This window comes from Etheostoma spectabile, unplaced genomic scaffold (assembly GCF_008692095.1).
Source record: "Etheostoma spectabile isolate EspeVRDwgs_2016 unplaced genomic scaffold, UIUC_Espe_1.0 scaffold00006793, whole genome shotgun sequence".
Taxonomy (NCBI): Eukaryota; Metazoa; Chordata; class Actinopteri; order Perciformes; family Percidae; genus Etheostoma; species Etheostoma spectabile.
Window position 1 is genome coordinate 20,235 of NW_022603423.1, and position 15,228 is coordinate 35,462.

At 43.9% G+C, this 15,228-nt stretch overlaps 1 pseudogene; it reads right to left on the reverse strand.

The window, feature by feature from the left end:
* Positions 1-7,263: 7,263 nt before the first annotated feature.
* LOC116678259 (uncharacterized) lies at positions 7,264-11,583 on the reverse strand (annotated as a pseudogene).
* Between the last annotated feature and the right edge of the window lie 3,645 nt (positions 11,584-15,228).

Sequence of the window (15,228 nt, forward strand, 5' to 3'; positions counted from 1 at the left end):
TTTATAAACTAAAGCAATTTAAAATCTAAAAACAATGTCTGCAGTGACTATGAGAGAGAGAGAGTGTGTCCGACATGGGAATGAACAGAGAGTGTGTCCTACATGGGAATTAACAGAGAAAAGCAGTATACACCGTCAGTGAAATGCGATCGAAGTTAGAGGTATTTAAATACACCTCGAATTATTATAACAGTTGTAGGTTGTGGAGCAGCAGAGAGACTCGTTGCGTGGCTACACTAATAAGTACGAGACAGCATTGATAGTATAGTGCATGATAGCTAACAACATTAGCCAAACCTATAACACACAAGCTAAACACAATGCTGCCGTGCGTGTGGCGGACACCAACGGGTCTCTCTGTGGACTGGACGTGGCCCAGCAAAACAACCTATGTTTTTTTCAATTTTTTTGTAATCATTTTTTTTTAGAGTTGTCTCTATGGGACGCCTCACTTCACGTCGAAACAGTTTAATATTATAACTTTAGGAAGAGGAAGAAGAGGAGGAGGGCAGAGAAAAGAAGGAAGGACAGCCATCTCTGTTCAGATCAGGGCCACGCTTACTGATAACTGGTGTCCACAAACACACACACACACGTCCTTTATCCTAAAATGATACCAACATTGATGCCAATCAAATATATGTACATTTTTTAATTTGTTTATTGTAGCCTATATATATTTTGTTTCAACACTACATTGGTGTTTAACTATATATCCCAACCCCTCTCAGACAATTATTTTCCCTGTAGAACATTGTATGAAATGTAGATATAAGCCTATAAAAGACAAAAAAACTTTAGATTTAGAACAACAATGTGTACATGATAAATGTTCCCAAATGTAGCCTACTGTTATAAAAAAAAGCCATTTGATACAAATGCTTTTCTTTTAGATGTGTTGATGACATTTTAAGGCATTTTAACTGCAGTGTTTCATTTGAAGGAGATGTGAGGACTTTTGCATTTTATGTGTACAGTTTTGGGAATTGTGTGTAGACTTTTGAAAAACGGAGAGATAGTTTTGATAACGTGTGTGAGCAGATGTGAAAACTGTAAACAATGAGGCTCCAGGAGTAGCAGCAGATCTATGAGTCATTTTGAAACAGCGCCACCTGCCCATTGACTCTCGCTGTGGCCGACCGTGGTATTGCAGCCTTTTTCTCCCTGCCTAGTGGCGCTTGAGATGAGGGTTCGATTCTAAGCGGTTAGAGGCCAATTAAAAAATAACAAAACAACAACAGAATCTAATGGTGTCGTATTTTAAGCGGATAAAATAACTAAAAAAGTACTTTAGTGGCAGCCGTGGCCAGAGGAAATGTTATTTAGCTTAGAGCCCATCTCACCTTGACCATATACCTGATTAAAGTTCCTATTTTATGGATAACTCATGAGAATTCTAATACATTAATTTTACATGCCATGTATCAGGCGTTACCCACAATTCTAATGGGCATCTTAAACCAAATCAAAGCCAATAAATTGTAAATTATAGCATTTTTAAATCTGAAAATGTGGAAATGTGTGCAGTGACTATGAGAGAGAGAGAGTGTGTCCGACATGGGAATGAACAGAGAGTGTGTCCTACATGGGAAAAATATGTTTACACCCTCAGTAAAACAAACTTTAGATTAGATGTCTTTAAATACAGTTCGATTCCATAATTCATAATGTAGGATGCATTGCAGTTGTTGGCTCAGTGCAAAATGGCAAACATGCACGAAGAGTGGATGTAGCAGAGAGGCATGACAGCCGGCAGCACTGAGTCAATCATTTACACCTACATTTTTACTTTTTATTTTTTTTTTATTTTGCCATAATGCAGATAATGTAGATAAAACTCTCTATTGACTGGTTGAACTGACTTTGTCTCTAATAACACCCGACGCTGCATGTCTAATCAGTTTCAAATTAAGGTAGGCTACTAAAAAATTACTTTCAGGAGAATAAAAAAAAAGGGAGAAAGTGGGTCAAAAAGGCACTGCATGATCTTTAAACACCATCATATATCTCTTTAATAAAAGGAGTAGTTTAAGAAACATTCTGGAAATTATTGGATGATAATCACCATCAACTCCGCGACACCTGTCCCTCTGAAGGCTTTAGGGCTTTTCTGTCTCCCTCGGCAGCAGTCTTAATGATGAAAGTGCGCCACCTGCAGTTTTTTTTTCCCTCTGCCTCGTGTCGCGTTGGATGCGAGTTCGAATCCATGCGAGGTGTGGACCCATGGAAATTACAAACAACATGGGCTCGTATTTCCAATAGACAGAACAACTAAACATTACTACAGTTGCAGCTGAGGCTAAAGGAAATGTGATTTAGCTGAGAGCCCACCTCACCATCATCATATAACAGATTCAAGATTATTATTATGAGGAAATTAGGATAGCCTAACTTGCTTAAGTAATTACCTTACAGAAGATTAAAAAAACATACAAGATCCTCCGCTCGCGCCACTGTGAGCCTGCAGTCAAGTGCCTGTAACTAACAATGATTAGGTTGGTTGTTGGCGATATCAGAATCCTAGAGATGTCTGTTTACTTTCGCTTGATCGAAGCTGTGCCCAAAAGCGCGGCGTAATTCGCACAATGGTTTCTCAGCCTTTCGCTCAGTTTCAGTAATCAATAAGTGAGAGACGTGAACGCGCACACACACTCAGGCGCGCGCGCGCACACACCACACACACAAATGTGTGAATGGTGTTTGTAATATGTAAAAGTGCATTTAGTAGGCTAGTTGTTAAAACTAGAAAAGCACTATATAAACAGTCCATTCACACTCACTCACTCACTCACACACACACACACACACACACACACACCACACACACACACCACACACACACACACGTGTTCTTTAATGGAAATGTGGATATAAGCATATGAAAGACTAAAGAGCTTTAGATTTACATGATACATATATCCACAAATGTAGCCTACTGTTATGAAAAATAGCCATTTGATATAAATAGCTTCTTTTTAGATATGTGTTAATTTCATTTTTAAGGTATTTTGACTGCAGTGTTTCATTTGAAAGGAGATATGAGGACTTTTGCATTTTGTGTGTACAGTTTTGAAAAACGGAGAGATAGTTTTAATAATAACGTTTGTAAGCAGATGTGAAAACTGTAAACGATGAGGCTCCAGGAGTAGCAGCAGATCTATGAGTCATTTTGAAACAGCGCCACCTGCCCATTGACTCCTCGCTGTGGCCGAACGTGGTAATGCAGTCTTTTTCTCCCTGCCTCCCTTGTTGCAATTCACCAAAAATTGAAAAAGTCTAAAATCCTTCTTCAGATTTTTAAAAGATCTTATTCATAGTTGCAACAGGTTTTACATTTTGACATGATGCTTAGACCCATTAGAAATCAATGCTTTTTATTTAATTATATTATGAAATGTAATGTTGTTCAGTCTTCTTCATTGTTGTTGTACTACATATTTAGCCCTGTTCTGGGAAGACATGTTTTTTAGTTTTTTTTTAATTTAAGGAATTACCATGAATATATTTATCTGAAACATTTTCTCACTTCACATCATCATTAACATAACTACAGAAGATTATTAGGGCCACATATGAAAAATGTATTTGAGTGCTGAGTTTTAAGTCAGAATTTACAGATTTGATATAGTTCCTTGTGTAGGCCTACTAAATACATCAAGAAAAAGAAAAGACTGTTCTCCACCACCCATTCACACTGCAACAGACAAAATACAACAATCATAAATACATAAGAATACTTTAAAAACATAAAAACTGAAAATAAAATGCTTTCAATTTAAACTCCAAGTTATGACTTTAAACTCAGAATTCAGGACTCAAATACATATTTCACTTTGGTCCTAAGTCCCCTCCGTAAGTAACTGCTATGTAAGTGATTAAATGAATATAAATTATTTAAATACAACTGTAAATTGTAATTTCCCTATAGGGGGATCAATAAAGAGTATACATTATAAATTACATTATAATTATAGATATCCAATGACCTACAGTAGCTGAGTCAGAACATTCACACAGCGAGCAAGGGGTAGTATAATTTAATTTTTTCACAGATATGGAGTCCAATTAGGTCATTTTTCTATCATAAAATAATGACCAGGTCACATTTTTCAAACACCGTAGAACAGATAGATAAATAGTGTGATATCCCTTTAAAAAGTGCATGATCAATTTGCTAGCATAAATATCTGACTAAAGCTCACATGGCACTAGAGAATAGTACCTGGGTAGGTCTGGAACCGTACAAATCACCCATCAGATCATCTCACCCTCACACATTGCAATAACTAAAAGCATTTAAGTTTAAATAAAGACTTATTATCTCCCGGAGAAGCGCTCAGAAGGCCTTCTAAGTCTGGTCCTATCCCTCATGTGTTTACCTTAACCCTTGTGTTGTCCTCGGGTCCAATTGGCCTGTTTTCTATATCTATGTTCTTTTTAATTACCCAAATAACATGACTGATTCCACACAACGCTCTTTGGCAAGTACAAATCTCTACTTTCATAACTTTTGGGGCGTCTTATTCAATTTTAAGTTGTTTTGAAATAGTATTGAGTAAAAGTTGACACATTCCAGTCTGTGATTATCATCAACATCCATTCCTTTATTTTAGACTAAATAATTCCTAATTTCTGCTTTTCTATCTCAAACATTGTTATAATTTCATACAAATGAGGTTATTGACCATAAATTCCAAAAATAAATGTAAAACTAAAGTTAATAACTTAGTGTTACGTAGTGTTGAAAACGTCAAAAAAAAGACAAGCATGAAAAAGGGGACAAAAAAGTAAGAAAAACGTTAAAAACATTGATAAAAAACGTCAACTAAAGTGTTGATTTTCAATTTTGACAGGAAGACAACACAAGGGTTAGGAATCAGAGATTATTACAAACTTAGAAACTAAAGGACACAGCTTTTCTTTTCTTTTTTGCAGTCGCAGAGGTTTTACAGGTTTTAAAATGAACCAGCATCTGTAGGCTTGAAATTAATATCTAGACTGTGGTGTTGAGCAGGCCTAATCTGTAATATTATAAAAGCAACTTTCACAATTGGATAAATACTGTACATCTCCAAATGTAGACCCAGTAAACCATGTCAATACGAGGAGTCAGCTCAAACTAATAAGATGTTGGTTGAAAATAAATTCTACATAAGTCTGTTGATTTCATATTTGACTTTTACAAAAATGCTTGCTGCACTGTTACATGTATTAAGCTGAAAACATTGCTTTGTTAAGTTATTTTTGTAAACAAAAAATGGCGTACAGCTCTATTATCGAGGTAAATACAAGTATCAGATCAGGACTTGGTATTGGCAGAAAAAAAAAAAAATCGGATTGGGGGCCAAAAAAAGCTGAACGGGACATCCTAATTGAAAACGCTGCAATCGTTGCCCTACCGTTCACAGTGGAAGACAAATGGAAAAGAAAGTTAAATTTTGACAAACAGCTAGTGTAGGTGGTACTCAGTTTGCCATCACCTGTTATTTTGTTGCCTTTGCCTGTTCTTTTCTGACAGATCTGACATATTTCTGTTTCTGTGGTCACTGCTCAGACAGTAATGTGAGGGCTGGTCATAGACCTGCTAACAGGGCTATTAGCAGTTTCTAGGCTGCTGAGCTCCTCAGTCAAATCACCATTTTATGCCCATTCTGGTGTCTGACAACTGAAACATCTGTCACGTATATCAGCGGGATTGACTACATTCACAGAAAGGCACAGGCAAAGGAAGTCAGCTTCTTAACACTGCTGGTACAGAAAATTGCACGACCTCGTCTGTAAACGCTCAGCTGGATCCTTGATCCGGTGTGTAGTTCAGGCGTGTTCACAGCACAGAGATGGCCAACGGACCCCAGTTGCTTATCTAAGAGATGAACACAGAATACCCTCTAAAAGCACCTCACCACAGCTACAGCGTTGTGTGATGGGAGGACTTATTCCCAATGTTCAGCTAAATTCCATTCATTTTCAACATTAGAAGGTTAAATGATGGCATGAAATTCTCTGGTTGAATTATTAGTACAAAAGTTTAGAAGCCCGTTCCAAAATATCAGAAAGTAACATAAAAACAACAACTCTGAAGAAGCATTTCGGTAAGAGACGTCCAATATCCCAGCTGTATCTTAAGATAAGTAGAAATGCGATGATACATGATTGTTCAAATTAATTCAGATTCAGCCGAATCAGATGCCGTGTTTTGCCGGCAATACACCTATTTCCTCAGTTGACACTTTGATTTGGAATATTGTGCAATTTATTTAATTATCAAGGTAATTTAAAAAAAAAAGCCAAAGGCCCTGGGCAGGGTAAAACAAAATGGTACGCAGCCATTGTTTATGCTACTATTGATGTTGTGATTTCACATGCCTAATGTTCTGCTGTGAAAAGGTCTACTGCAACCATGACGCGCTGTGAAATTCCTGGAGCTCTCACCCCTGATTTCCACCAACTGCGGAACGGCTGCGGATCCGCTTCGGAACGGCGGCAAAGTCATTCGGTTGCCCTTAAAGTCCCTGTGTGTATTTTCACCAACTGTGGAACAGCTGCGTCCCGACTCCGACGAGCCCTAGCCCTCTGGAGCAGATACGCAGAGCTTCTATTTTTGCTGGACACCGGAGAGCTCCGCAGCAATTCAGCACACGGCAGATAGTGCAGGACAGGAAGTCGAGCACAGAAACAAAATAAAACATCCGGTTAATTTTCAAAATAAAATACACTGTGCTCACAGCGGATCATATTTCCCTGCACTACACCTTGAAAACATCATAATGGGTGGAGACAGGCCTGAAGTCAACAGGTCAGAGGTTTGTTGTTTTTGTTTATAGAAACTACATCCTGTCATATCGCGCTATCATACGTGAATTTGAGAGATCTCGTGGGTCCTTGAGACTTCAGTTATTAGTCATGGCGGAGCACGGAGTCGACACACAGCGGAGCCAATCCGCAGCCGTTCCGCAGTTGGTGGAAATCTAGGGTCATTTGTTTTGTTTTTGGCTTCTTTTCCACAACCACAGTGCCCGAGGCTCATCTACCAAGTGATGGTAAAACAGGATTCCTCAGAAAAAAGGCTAGCACATGGCTCTAATATAAACCTATTGTGGCTTTACATTTTGCCGCGTCATTCCTGTGTTTTCTTGTGGAGGATAATATTAAAAGACAAACTTAAAAGTGGGAATGATTATAGGCTAATTCTTGAACTCGCATTTTCTTCCACTTTGCAGTTCTTTTGAATTCTGTTGAGACAGCCAAGTAGAGGTATTCCTAGATAATGCACTCAAATTTCCAGCACAAGCTAACATAATGAATGTACAGTACTTTTAATGTGTTGCTGTTGTTTATGTGTTCATTGATTTTTATGTCTTCTCAGGTCTAGTCCACATTCTGCTCAGACCCAAGACCTGGAGACATTTACATTTGACCCCACCCACAACCCATGTGGACCTGATACCTGGTTCAGGTAGGTCAGGTTCTTTAGTCTGTTGAATACAACTACAGCTACATCACATGTCAATAAACACCATCACCTTCTGACAGCCCCTGCTGAGAGCTGACAGCCTCTAAAATGGCTTCCACAGGGTGTGTTGCAGAAGCTCAGGTGTAGTTCCTTACAGCTGCTGGTGAAGGCTGATGGAGATGTCCAGTGGACAGCTGGCTGCAAATGCTTTTTTTTGTTATTGGAATCCTGAGAACAGATGATTATGTACAATACTTAATGAAATAGAGCGGAGGAGTGGTTGTAATTAATGTCCAGACACTGTCATTATTTAGCTGCGTTTATCCAGGAGATGGGACAGCAGCCCTGGTTGCCAGGTCCGAAGTTCTCAGCGGGTCTTTCTGTAGAAAACAATAGCTGCCACCAATGCTACTGATGCTACTATGGTTAGAGTCCTCCAGCGTGAAATACCACGGATCGCCCCCTCCTACAAAGATCAAGACAGTAAGATTAAGAGCTTTGGATCTTGACAAGTCCATACATAAGACCATTACGCCGTTTGGAAAGGGTTAATGCCTAAAAAAATTGTGTCCATTGTCAGGAATTAAGTGTCCACTGTGAAGGGCGTAAACCCGCTTATACAATGGTCCCTTTGACCTCTTCTTAAGAGTCCATCGTGTTTTTTTTAATCCTCCGTGTCCTCCTTGGCTACTAGCAACTGCGTGGAGGAGAGGTGGGGGGGCGATCACGGAAGGCTTGTATCAGTGCTGTTGTCAATACTTTGAATTCCTCATGGAGAAGACAGATACTACGCACTATAGCTTTACGTTTTTTTCAAACATACCCTGTGTCCCTGGTTATGCCTGAGGGTTTGACTAATACCTACAACAATCATTCCCATCCCATAAGGTTCTAATGCAACGCAAATGTTCACTGTTCAGTAAATAGGATGGTCCTAAGAAACCAGGGATATTTATAGTCCACTCAGCTCAGAGAAGCCTTAAGCTTGGACAGTAACGAGCCAGAAAGCCAACACTATGCTAGCATTACATTGCACACAGTTGACCATCAGTAAATGTAATTTAACAGTATATTTAACAACAGACTAGCTAGCTATTAACAATGTCATTGTCCCCAGATCATTTTAAAAGATTTTTACAAACAAATGATCGACAATATGCACTGTTGGCTGAAGCCTGAGGAGCTAAAGGGATGGAGATGATCGGTGTGAAACAAAGTCAGTCAGAGACTTCCTGAAGCTTGTGTGTTAGCGCCATCCTGTGGTGTTAAAAGGACGAGGCACTGAAGTTGGACACTGTTGGAAATAACAATTCACATTTAGTATAATTTGAATGAAGCGCATGCATTTAGAACGGTAAACAGTCAATTTAACTCGTTTAGTAGGTGTCCTAGTACACTTTTTTATATGGACACCCTGCAGCTGGTATAAAAATGAATATAGCACGGAACTAAAGATCTCTGGGGACAGGGATCTCTGTCTATGTTTAAATGTATTCCTTTGTTTTTAAATATACCTTTGTACAGCACTTTATTCTGCTTCTGTCGGTTATAATTCAAATATGCTTTATAAATAAATTTACTTGACTCACCCAGCCTCCCTGCTGTACAAGCCAGCCGTAGAGCAGCTCTTTGATGACCTGCAGAACCCAGCTGATGATTGTTCGGATGTTTTCTAGACGGTTGGAGTTCATCGCCTTTAAAACCAAAACCAAAAGACGGGGAATGCAAAATTAATTCACAGTGCATGCAAATTTCAAAGAAGAAAACAAACAGCCCAGCTGAGAAGCACTGCTCTGTGGGATATACTGTATGTATGTTACCTTGAGTATGAGTCTGTAGGCCAGATAGAAGAGAGCCACCACTCGACCCCAGTTGATGCCATCAGCAAAGATTTTCCTTGCTACATTCATGAAGATGTTCCGAGCACAGTCGTCCGGAACGTGGTTGATCAGACTGAGAGGAAGAAATGGACAGATTCAAATGTTTGTTTTTTTATTTAACTCATTGTAGGAAAAATGTGTTGCAAATGCATTTCTCTTTTATTCAGATGATGTTCCGGCCTTCAGGCTTTTTTCAAAGACCAACAATCACAGTAAGACACAGGCACTGATCTGTCATATAGGCCACATCCTAGTCACACATCTGTTGGTGATTCGACTATAAAGTTAGCATACGCTCATTTGCACATTTGTGACGTCATTACACAATCATTTGCATAAAGCTTATTCAATACAGGAATTTATTTTACCTTATAATTATTACCTAGGTAGCTTGTCTTTAAAGTAAAAAAATAAATTCTACAAAAGGAAGGTAAAAAGATCAATAAAGAATTCTCAAAGAAGGCTGGCTTGCTCAGAACCAGGCCAGCTCAGCTGCATCTTTCTCCTGGCACCGGCCCCCGCACCCCGCACCCTGTCCCTTTTTCCCTTTCTACCTGCCTACGGACATGGGGAGGGGACGACATGCTCCTCTGCTCCTCACAAAACAGATTCAGAGAGAGGTGACCGTTTTGGTGGCCAGAGGAGAGAAATAACTTGCTTGCTCGCTGGACAATACTGGCGACTATTTTTTTACAGAAAGTCGGTGTCTTTTCTACAGAAAGTCGCCCGTTTCTTGCTAATCGCTTTTCTGAAAAAAAGGCACGAAGGGGGTCTGAAAAGTTGCTAAATCTAGCATAAAGTGCTAAGTTGCAACACTGTGAAGACACTGTGTGAAGGGAGGGGAGGGGAGGGGCTGTGCGTGTGTGTAGAGTGACAGAGAGACTGAAGAGAGCAGGGAAAGTAAATGCAGCTGAACGAATGCGTGTTTTAAAAAGCGTTAATAATAAAAATAATAATAATGAAACGCAATGTGTGTGCAATGTTCTGAGGCACTTTTTGACCAACTCTGAGTTTTCTGCAGTAGGTTGGCAGACCACATTAGCTAGGTGTATTCTTTGAAAGAGTTCATGTAGATTAACATTCAAGCGCTGTGATCAAGCAATAAGCGGTGGATCTGCTGACTGACGCAGCCCCCAGTTGTGTTTGTGTATGATGCACAACTTACTGATGAAGCTCAGTGTTCCGGTTGATCTCATCTGCAATCCTGATCAGCTGTTCAACCACTTCTTTAATTTGTGGGTCCTGTTGTTCATTGGCCTTCCTCCCAGAGTCTCAGGGGACACGTGTGACTAGGTCCTCTGTGTTTATACGTTCAATCACATAACTAGGACAGAAGAAACTGCTTCACCAAACAAATATATGTTATCACTTTAAAAGATACTACTTGATAAATATAATTTAGTAGGTGTGTGAATCTTTTGGTATCTCACAATTCAATTCTGATTCTTCTTTGGGGGTCATGATTGATCAAAATTGATTGTTGATTCAAAGCGATTCTGTTAGGTGTGGTGTAGGACCGGACACAGAACGACCACAAGAGGGAGTAATGTACACAGAAAATGGGTTTATCCTGACGGAACAGAACAACAGCACACAAAAAACACACAAACAATCCAGACCGGGAGGTGATGTGGGAGATGAAGGAGATCCAAGACATCTGACGAGACGGAACACGAACGCTGTGGCAGAAACACAAGTTAAGTACATATGCAAGGCAACGGAATACCAACAAGCTAGTACTAGACCAGTTACACGGAATGTAGGTAATGAACTGGCGCCGAAGAGGTGGTCGGCCCAGGTTAAGTATGGATGAGGTGATACTGATGATGAGCTCAGCTGTGTAGTCAGATGGAGGAGGGAAGAGTAGACAGCCTCTATTGATGAGGTGATACTGATGATGAAGCTCAGCTGTGTAGTCAGATGGAGGAGGGGAGAGTAGACACGCCTCTAATGGAATCCGGTAAGAGCGCCCTCCGGCGGCCGATGAACACACAGACAGACAAACAGGAAAAACAACACAGAAGACAGCGGACCCATAACAGGCCCCCCCTCAAGGGACGCCTCCTGGCGGCCCAAGCTTCCCAGGATGGTCCGGTGGAAGTCCGACACCAAGGAAGGGTCCAGAATGAACCTCCTGGGGATCCAAGACCTCTCCTCAGGGCCGTAGCCTTCCCAGTCAGCCAGGTATTGAAGGCCCCGTCCACGCCGCCGGACGTCCAGCAGGCTGCGGACAGTATAGCGGATGGTCATCAATTAACCTGACTGGCGGAGGAGGATCAGCCGGGGGACACAGGGCACTGGGGTCACCGGCTTCACCTGGGAGACATGGAAAGTAGGGTGAACCCTCATAGCCGCAGGCAGCTTCAGTCTAATGGCCGTGGGGCTGATGACGACTCGACGACAAACGGACCCGGAACCGAGGAGAGAGTTTCCGCGACTCAGTCGAAGAGGATGTTCTGGGAAGACAACCAGACCTCCTGGCCTGGTTGGTACTGGGGAGCGGAGCCCTATGCCTGTCCGCTACAGCCTTAGTCCGCTCCGTAGTTCGCAGAAGGGCCTCACGCGCCTCAGTCCACACCCGGCGGCAACGACGTAGATGCTCCTGCACCGAAGGCACCGCCATTCCTTCTCCTGGGCCGGGAACAAGGGCGGTTGATAGCCTAGTGCCACCTCAAAAGGAGAAAGACCGTGGCCGAGGTATGAGGGATTATGGGCGTACTCTACCCATGGCAGGTGAGACGCCCAGCTGGTCGGGTCTTGAGCGGCCACACAGCGGAGCGAGGCTTCCAAGTCCTGGTTAGCCCTCTCTGTCTGACCGTTGGACTGCGGGTGGAACCCGGAGGAAGGCTAACGGTGGCACCTAGGGAGGAGCAGACTCTTTCCACACATGAGAAATAAACTGTGGGCCTCGGTCAGAAACAATCCACAGGTAATCCATGGGACGGAATACATGCTGGACTAAAGGCCAGCCGTTCACTGGCTGTGGGTAATTTAGGTAAAGCCACATAGTGAACAGATTAGAGAATCTATCCACAATAGTGAGAATAGTGTCATTACCTTCGGACATAGGCAGGCCCGTGACAAAGTCCAATGCCACGTGGGACCACGCGGGCTGGGGACCAAAGGGGCTGCAGCAGTCCAGCAGGCAGACGGTGGGAGGCCTTACCCGAGCGCAGAACCGAGCAGGCTGCAACGTAGGACGGACATCAGCCTCCGCTGACGGCCACCAGAAGTGGCGCCGCAACAGGGTTAGCGTGGACGTATTCCAGGGTGGCAGGCAAAGCGCGAGGTGTGTGGACCCACTGAAGTACCTGAGCTCGCACAGGTTGAGGAACAAAGAGTCTGTCAGGAGGGCCGTCACCAGGACCAGGATCCGTGGCAAGAGCAGCCCTGACCAGTGACTCGATCTCCCAACTGACGCAGCTACCACACAGGAGGAAGGGAGCACCGACTCAGGCGCCGACGACTCCTCGGTGCAGTCAACACCCCGTACAGCGCATCAGTTTTACATTCCTAGAGCCAGGACGGTAGGTGAGGGAAAAGTTAAATCTGCCAAAGAAGAGGGCCCACCTGGCTTGACGGGAGTTAAGTCTTTTAGTGGACTGAATGTAGCCAGATTTTTGTGGTCCGTCCAGACCACGAACGGTTGTTCAGCTCCCTCTAGCCAGTGCCGCCATTAGTCCAGTGCTAGCTTGACAGCTAGCAACTCCCGGTTTCCCACGTCGTAGTTCTGTTGCGGCCGTGACAGTTTTTGACATGAATGCGCAGGGGTAAGCTTCTGTCCGAAGTGGAGCGTTGGGACAGCACGGCCCCCTACTCCAGAGGAAGAAGCGTCCACCTCCACCACAACTGAAGGCAGGGTCTGGGTGCTTAAGCACAGGAGGTGAGGTGAACAGGTTTTCAATGTAGACATGGCTAGGTCTGCACGGAGACCAGTGGAAAGGTACTTTGGGAGAAGTGAGTTTAGTGAGGGGAGCCACCACCTGACTAAAATCCCGAATGAACCTGCGATAAAAATTAGCAAACCCCAGAAACCTTTGTAAATGCTTACAGACGTAGGCGTAGGCCAGCTGGTGACTGCCTTGGTTTTCTCCGGGTCTGCCGCCACCTGTCCTCCTCGACGATAAAATCCCAGGAATGGGACCGATTGCTGGTGGAACGAGCCTTCTCTGCTTTAACACAAAAGCTTGTTCTCCAACAGACGCTGCAGTACCTGTTGGACATGGGAGACATGTCTGACAGAGAGGAGGAGAAAATCAAATGTCATCAAGATATACCACTACGAACCGGTTTAAAAAATCCCTCAACACGTCATTCACAAGTGCCTGAAAAACCGCAGGGCATTTGTCAGTCCAACGGCATCACCATGTACTCGTAGTGCCCAACGGAGTGTTGAATGCCGTTTTCCACTCATCACAGCCGGATCCGTACGAGATGGTAAGCGTTGCGAAGGTCTAGCTTGGTGAACAAAGAGGCGTGTTGAAGGGGTTCAAAGGTCGAGTTGATGAGCGGCAGGGGATATTTATTCTTGATGGTTAGTTTATTAACCCCGATAGTCAATACAAGGGCGAAGAGTCTTGTCCTTCTTTCAACAAAAAAATCCCGCCCCTACCGGTGACGAAGATGGACGGATTCCCGGCTGAAAGCGATTCCCCGATGTCCTCTCCATCGCCTCCCGCTCGGGCCGAGACAGACTGTACCGACGGCCGGAAGGGTACGGAGCGTCGGGGGCAACTCAATAGCACAGTCATACGGTCTATGGGGTGGAAGTGACAATGCCTTGGTTTTGTAAAAACCTCAGCTAAGTCCATGTATTCGGGAGGGACCGCGGACAAGTCAGACGGAGACGCCACCGAAGGGGAACCCACTCAGCGGGGAACAGCTGAGCCCAGACAGCAGAGTGACAGTGGTCGCTCCAGCTCAGGATGGCGTGGCGTTGCCAATCGATTGGGGATTGTGTAATGTCAACCAATGAATCCTAGAATAAGTGGGGTAGTAGAGGCAGAAATATCCTGAATGTAATAGTCTCTCGTGTGGTTACCGGACAGTAAACCGTGACAGGCATAGTCTGGTGGGTTATCCGGGCCATGGTATGCCCATCGATGGCGGTGACACGGAACGGGGTAGCATTCGCTCAGAGGGTAACCCCAGCCTGGGTAACGAGGTTACCGTCTATAATTGTCCTCTGCTCCTGAGTCAACGGCGCCGAGAGAGGCAAGGAAAAGTCTCAAACTGCAGGGTGCTGGAACCTGCAGGCGGAGAGCAGTAGGTTTAGGGATAGCGACCGGCGCGTCAGAGTGCCTACTTCCACTGACGAGCCTTGTCTTTTGGTCGGGACGACAGTTAACCCACATGGTGAGAGGGATCCCCGCAATACAGGCACTCACCTGCCTGTAGACGGTGGCGTCGCTCCGCAGAGACAGCCTGGCTCGCCAAGCTCCATAGCTTCCTCCGCTGGCTCTTTGAAGGTGTAGTCCGGCGTAGAGCAGAAGCAACGGGGAAGACGGTCTCCGAAGCCTGTCTGGGGCTGTCGTCCGTCTGGTGGAGCGAGGCGGCCCGCCCTCTCGCGTCTCCTCTCCCGCAATCTGTTATCCAGTTTGATGGCTAAAGAAACAAGTTTATCAAGGGAGTCGGGCCTCGTCCCGCACAGCTAGTTCATCCTGATAACTTCAGATAAGCCATTGATAAAAACCCCCCGAAGTGCCTCCTCGTTCCACCCAGAATCAGCGCCAGTGTCCAAAATCCCACGGAATAATCCGCTACACTGTCTGCTCCCTGCCTGAGTCTGAGTAAGCGCTTCGAGGCACAACCCACATAATCCGGGTGGTCAAAAACAGTCTTTAATCTTTCGGAAAAGTCATTAAAAGATATCTCAGAGGCGCCGAGACTAGAGCA